This window comes from Ambystoma mexicanum, chromosome 2p (assembly GCF_040938575.1).
Source record: "Ambystoma mexicanum isolate Mex_15411 chromosome 2p, UKY_AmexF1_1, whole genome shotgun sequence".
Classification (NCBI taxonomy): Eukaryota; Metazoa; Chordata; class Amphibia; order Caudata; family Ambystomatidae; genus Ambystoma; species Ambystoma mexicanum.
This window is the reverse complement of record NC_090923.1, coordinates 1,257,005,214-1,257,011,863: the sequence shown is the minus strand read 5'-3', so window position 1 is coordinate 1,257,011,863 and position 6,650 is coordinate 1,257,005,214.

Genomic DNA, 6,650 nt, shown 5'->3' with positions numbered 1-6,650 from the left:
CCATCCATTGTGTGTGCAACCGCAGGGTCCACAGGGTACTCATCCGGCCTCCGCTGGGGTGTCTCCAGAGCCATCACACGTTCAGGGGACGGTAAAGCCGCATCTGGGGTCAACAGTGGCCACATCGACCCAGTCCTTGGCTAGTGGTAGCCGGATGACAGGTGGGCACACAGTTTGGGGTGGGCACCCATACATTTGGAAGAGCACAGGGCCACGTTCATAGACGGGTAGGCTCACTGCTGCAAGGTACTGACGGAATAACAGACCGCTCCATTCACTTCCACCCCTTTTTCCGGGGCTGCTGGCAAGGAGGCACTAGTGACAGGGTGTCTGGACCCGTTACGATTTCTGTCTTGGTTCAGCGAATTTAGTGACACAGAGGGCGCACAAGCACTCCTGGAGCCGGTACCCTTCCTGGCTCCTCGGTGGTGAAGCTTGGGCACCTCTGCGAGGGACGGATTGATGGTCCCGTGGGTCATCCTCGTGTGTCCCCGAACTGATGTGCCTTCTAGGCTGGTGGTCAGCGCTATTAGCATGGCCCTCTCCCTTGTTGCTGTGGGGGCCACAGGTTAATAAGGCTTCCCCTTGCCTGCACATATGTTCACTTGGATGCCTCACCCACCCCAGCTGGCGCCCCGGGCGGCCTGCGGGCCATAGCTCTTCTGAATGGCCACTTCTTTGCTTCGCTGCCAGCCTGGCCATCTTCATGCCCCCATTTGACAATGGCAGCACCCTCTCCTGGTGGCGAATGGAGGATGCGCTGCAGGGATTACTGTTCTCGTTGCCCCCCTTTTGTTGATGGGATGGCTACCTGCAGCTCTTCCGGGTGGTTGGGGAACCGTGACTCCCTTCAGGGACAGTTTTCAACACTGCTGGCCCACTTTTCCCCCCCATGTCCCATTTTCTTTCCCCTTCTCACCTCCGCGGGCTAGGTGAGTAATGGCAACGCCCCCAGCCTTTGTCATTCAGGGGCCACCGCGGGCCTCCTTTCATCTCACTTGTTATTTCCAAAACTTTTCCTTCCCAGCGAGCCCGGGTCTCAACTGGGTGCGCTCGTCCCCTGGGGCCACCGCAGGCTTTTCTGCCCCATTCGTTCATGCCGCAGCACGGGTTCATGGGCCACGGCCAACATTGTCCGTTAGTCGCTGAGTTTGTGATAGGCCCAGCTAGATATCACCACCGCGTCCCTGATTAACTAGGCCTCGCCCACCTCCTTTGTACATTTCGGGGCGCGCGGGCCTCCCATTCTATCTCCTATTTTTTCTGTATTTTTCTTTTGGAGCACTTTTCCTCTTTTTTGTCCTCTCTCCAACGCGGGCCCAGGTGATGATGGACCCGCCTCCCATCCGAATCCTTTGCTCCCGCTCCATGGGTGCCCGCCGGCAGCACCTCCCACAGGGGGAGGCCAGTTGGCCTTGCCGCTCCTGCTGGAGCGGCATGCGAACGAGCCAGCCACAGCTGTTCAGCAGCCCTCCTCGGACACCTCACCTCCCGCTCCACGGAGTGAGCTCATTGCGGGGGCACTGCGACCACACTCCCTTTCCACGCGGCTGAGGCCGCTTCAGCCTCACATGCCTCCTCTTACTTAGCGGCCGATGCCGCATTCCCACCTGCGGGCACCAGATGGCCCATGCCTAAGGGCAGCACGGGTGCTGGTCCACCCGCCAAGCGGCCGACACCGTCTTCCCACGTGCGGGCACCAGGCGGCCCATGCCCATTAGCAGCACGGGACCCTGGGCCACCCAAAGAGCGGCCGTCGTCGCACACATGGGCTCCCTGCAGCCCGCAAGCACCAGCACATGGCCCCAGATCAGCCTTGTCGCCATTGTTAGGGGGCTACCCCCGGGCCAGGCCTCTTCTGGTGCCGGGATCAACCGACCACGATACCAGTGCTGCGCTCACGCAGCAAACACTTAGCAGGGAGCACCCTGCTTTCTCCGGATCACCTGACCTCACCACGTGGGCTGGGGGCACCCAGCTCACAGCAGCCCGAGCTCTGGGGGCACCGAGGCTGGGGTTGCACAGCCAACCAGTGATCACACGGCCAGCATACCCAAGGGGGACGGTGTTGCACGGCAGGGGCACCGCCCTCGTGCTGGGCCCCGTCCTTGGGCTCCAGCACGCGGTGTTGTACCAGCATGGTGCCTTACAGAAACAACGCCGGAGTCAGTTCATGGTCGACTGACGAGCCGGAAGCGGCTCGTCCCTTTTATTTACATGGTCAAATGGTGACCCCATGTGACCATGACCCCAACACTGGAAGGTACCATGTCCCCCAAAAGGGGTGACATGCAACAGGCATCTACTTTATGTATGGTGACACACGCCACCTTCAGTGCTTTGTCACAGAGAAATCTTTTAGATTTCTCTTAAGGTTTAAATACCTTTTCCTGGGTGAACTACAGTTCTCAAAAATAGTAAAGTGAAATTAACTGCACTTACCTTTTCTCTTTGTGGAGTGCTGAAGGGTTATCTAGTAGCCCCTTATCCTACATTATCATGTAACATTTTTATGTTACCCTCACTACTTTAAATGGCTGGTGGTAGTGGTTTAATTTTTCCTACCATTGTGCTTTTCTACCACAGGCTGAACCCTCAGCTGCAGTACAGCACCGATGGGTGACCCTTTTGTCAAAATGGCCCCTGTCTTCTTTTTTCACCATTTTCTCTTTGTGAGGTCTTTCTTGGGTTTTACTCTGTGCGTAGAGGCAGATTTGAGCCCTTTGTTTGTCTTGCCTTTGGCGGTCTCCAGCCCTGAAGCCCGCCTCTGGCTCCAGTGTGTCTGGAAGGGCAGGATGTGAGGGAGGTTCCCGAAACTCCCCTGTCCTTTGTCTCTAGGAATGCCAGAATGCAACCCGTCCTGATTGGCTGGCTGGCTGTCCTTTCAGAACAGCTACCCTGCTGTGTGATTGATAGCCTAGACTGCGCATGAATGGGAAACACCTACTTAAAAGGCGAGGGTTTTGGGACAAGAGACAGAGTCGACCACTGGGAGAAACACCCGACAAAGAAACCACGAACGAAGCTTGCTGCATCCTCCTGGACCTTTGAATTGATTGCCCGGTGAAGCCCTGCTGCTGTGCTGAAACTCCTTTTTCAATTCTACAGAGAAGCTCCGGAAGGGACCACTTCTTCCCTTGGGTTAGTGGGACCAACTAACCCCGAGACAAACTCGACTGGCTGTACTTCTTCGCTGCTGCAAGAAACGAGTGCCAGGGGTCGGGTAATCCGTAGTCGAGTGCAACGTCTGAAATCCGGCTAGAAGCTCCATGAGTCTCCTAAGGGCACTCCAGAAGCAGGACGAAAAGATCTCGAGACCCCCTCACCAGAGGGCAGGTCCCAAGGAGTGAAGGAAGCCCAACCGGTATCCGAGATCCGCAACAGTGCTGTTTGCTAGGCGTTGACACCACGAAGTACCGCTGAACCGAAAAGAGCCTGTAGCTGCCGACGACCTCCCAAGTACCGCCGCAGGAGTCCTCCAGACGTCCTTGCTCTTGTCCCCACGACTGAGGCTCAGGAACACGGGGTCTGCACCGCTGTAGCAAGACAGAATCCAGCTGGACCACTCTTCTTCAAACCAGAGGTACTGTTTAGACTGGGGGTACTTACCTCATTGTCTTTTAGCTGTGCTTTTCTCAGTTGGGAATTGCATTGGCTTACCTTTAGGGTTGATCCGAGCTCTCTTTTCAAAGGTTTAACAGCTTCTGACGCTACAAGTGCTTTTCTACAAGCTCTCTAACTTTGTGCAAGACTGTTTCTAATCTAAGAAGTGCCTTGCTCCATAGACTGTGTTCCAATTGACTTTGGCTGTCTTGGCTCCCTGAAGACTCTTCTAGTCCAATGACTTTGATATTGTTTGTCCCTCATAGGTGGTAACTCTTTTTAGATTGTTATTGCTGAGAAAGGCTTGTCTAGATTTCATTGGAAGATTTATTTGTCCTCACATCTACCGAGAACCTGTTTAACCTTTTCCTTCCTTAAACCTTTCCTTTCTGCAACCTCAGAATCTGCAAAGTAACTAGTGTGATATATAAATTCCTTTACTGTCCTTTAGAATGACATCACCTCAGGGTGTAGGAATTGTGTAAGAAGCATATCCAAAGAGTATCCACTAACTTGTTTTGATTCAGAAAGTAAGTATATTTACAGTGTTACATGAATTGCCTTTTTAAAGAACGCAATTTATAAATTGATGTTAAATAAATAAATAACTATTCATAACAGCAACCTTGAGTGTAAGTGTTACGTGGATACTTGTATTTACGAATTTCATTTGTACAGCTCTACAGCTCACATTTACCCCTCTTGAGATAGGCCTTGCTGCTCAGTCACTCTACCAACTTGTGTAGTACAGACCTATACCAAAAGGCGGGTTACCTAATACCAAGCAGATAAGTGTTGTGTAGTCTCACACAGTGTGACTGCACCAGTTCTTACCCAACACTGGTGTCAGGCGGCACGATTGGCGTAGAGTGGTTACATTGACTATTTGTTGTACTTGTGCCCAACTAAACCAGCCACAAGACTAACCTCCACAAAAAAAGTTAAGCAATTGTAACATGCCAAATATTGATAACTTTAATGAGTCAGCCCTGCCCTGCCTGACAGTAGAACTACTAAAAGATGTGTGTAAAACTAGGGGTCTGACTCTGAAAGGAAGACAATGTGAATTGATTGTAAGGTTGTTAAATCACCAAAGCTTGGGTAGTAGGCCTGTAACACCTACTAACCAAAATAATGGGGAAGATAATGATGAGGATGCCAGTTTAGAGTCAAACTCCAATCTGCAAGAGGAGTCAGAGGAGGGAGACGAGTCTCCAGAAGGGAGCCACCCTCTTCCACAGCCTGCCCCTGTACCTCAGTCACTTCCCACTGTGACCCCTCAAGGTCCAAATCTAAACCCAGATTATATTTTGCTTGAGAGGCTAAGATTAGAGTTGGAGTACAAGAAACTGGATGTTCAAGCTGAAACCAAACATCAAGAAGTGAAACTAAGAGAAAGAGAAATGCAGCATGAAATGGAAATGAAAACGATGTCCCTTTAATTCTGCTTCCCTTTCACGGTCTTCTATGTCTAATAGTCCCAAGAGCCTTCGCCAGCCTAAAGAAGCAGCATGTCTGAACCTAAATTTGATGTGTTGGATTGGCTGGGTACGTTTTAATACATCTATGGTCTTCAAGGAATAAGTGGTAATTATTTGATTCCATGAGTCATGTCTAGGCTCCCCCTGAATGTCTGTGATGCTGTAATGGAGTCGGGTGCCAGTGACAGAAAGGATTATGAGTCAGTTAAGCTGGCATTAATAGCCAGATTTGGAAAAACTCCTTCCCATACCTGAGGAGGTTTAGACCCTCAAAACGACTGATGGTACCACTTGGGCTACCTAGGTATGTGAATGTTTGAAGAACTTAAATGGTTGGGTTAAGGGGTACAGAGTACACACCTTTGAAGGAATGAAAAATCCTTGTTTGCTTGAATCTATTTTTGATGCCTGCTCTCCTGAGCGGAGACAGCACTTGGCTGACTCAAAGAAATTGATCCAAAAAAGCTAGCACATGCTGCTGACTTGTGGGTAGCCAACAGGGATACTCAGACTCTGGGGCAACTCACGAGAAGGAAGAGGGGAAGCAGCACAAGAAAGAGGGTAAAGAGAATTATAATTCCCACCATCCAAAAGAGTGCCACAAACATAGCAAGGGTAAATTCCATGGGAAATCTGGTAGGTCTAGTGAACCCTCTGGTGCCAAACCAGAGGGAGGTCAACAGAAACTCCCATTCCAGAGAACATTTGGTAAATGTTTTGTATGTGGGTCTGTAGATCATGTGAAAGGGGATCCCAGATGTAAGGGTAAACCTTCATGTGTCCACACTGCCTCCTTAGCCTTCATCCCTGAGGGAGAAGCCCAAATGGTAAGTACACACTTCCAATTACTGGCTGAAGACCCCATTGGAGTTCATACCAGTGTATCTTTAGTGTCCCTGGGTCTGTGGGAACAAAAGAATGTGGATGTTTATAACTCCATTCCAGATAACACCAAAGAATATTATAAGGACAGTGTTCTTGTAAATGGTCAGGAAACCCCTGCCATCAGAGACACTGGGACACGCATTACAGTGGTTGATGAAAGTTTTTTCAAACCCGTGGATGTAGCTCACAGAGGGCGCTAGAGAGCCGTCCAAGATGGCGGCCTCCCTGTGAGCTCTGTGAAGCTCCCACGAAATCCTGATGAATCGTTGCTATCGTGTTGGTCAAACTAAGCTCTGACGCCGGCATTATCTAGGCGAGGCGCTTTCGAACCCGGATCCACAATTATTCTGCCTGCTGCCTAATGCTTCGCCTTGAGACTCCCAGTGGAGAAGAACCCCCCCTCCTCTTCCCTGTGCGGGCCTGCAGTCGTGGCCTCTGCTCGGGCGCGGAGGACTGGGAGCGTGGAAAATCGTTTGGCGGTGAGGAGCCTGCCGCCCGACTGCAACATCCGGGAGGCGACAGCTCCGAGACTGCCAGATGAGCCCTGCGGTCTCGCGGCCGCAGCACATGGGAGCGGCCTGAGAGGGGTGACCGAACCAGCGCCGGTGCGGGGAAGAAAGTCGAGGCAGCTGCCCGCGACCAGCAGCAACCCAGGTACGAGCGCCCGACGCTTCCCCTCGC